Below are 254 nucleotides of genomic sequence, written 5' to 3'. Positions count from 1 at the left end.
GATGTAATAAATTACAGGTTAAACGAGCCCGCCGTTGATAAAAATAAGTCGGTAGTCGTGGTCGGCAATAATTTCAGCTTTCACACGGAGAGGGAGAGAAGGCGAATTGAACGAGAAATAGAGAGAAAGAGACAGAGAGGAGTTCAATCGACGGCCGGTGCAACGTCAATTTCGACGTACATTTACTCGGCTCTCGAGCCGCCGGTTTTGAAATGTAAATTTGCCGTGGGTAACAAGTGCGCGCGGCTCTGCGG

General features: G+C 48.4%; 1 protein-coding gene across 1 annotated transcript in view; it reads left to right on the top strand.

Annotated features, from left to right (window-relative positions):
* Positions 1–254, top strand: part of LOC100740528 (zwei Ig domain protein zig-8-like) — a 44,899-nt gene that overhangs the window by 18,261 nt on the left and 26,384 nt on the right. The window lies entirely within an intron of this gene.

The sequence above is a fragment of the Bombus impatiens genome, unplaced genomic scaffold (assembly GCF_000188095.3).
Source record: "Bombus impatiens unplaced genomic scaffold, BIMP_2.2 scf_0146, whole genome shotgun sequence".
In the NCBI taxonomy this organism is placed as follows: domain Eukaryota; kingdom Metazoa; phylum Arthropoda; class Insecta; order Hymenoptera; family Apidae; genus Bombus; species Bombus impatiens.
The sequence above is the reverse complement of the archived record's forward strand: the minus strand, read 5'-3'. Positions and strand labels throughout refer to the sequence as shown.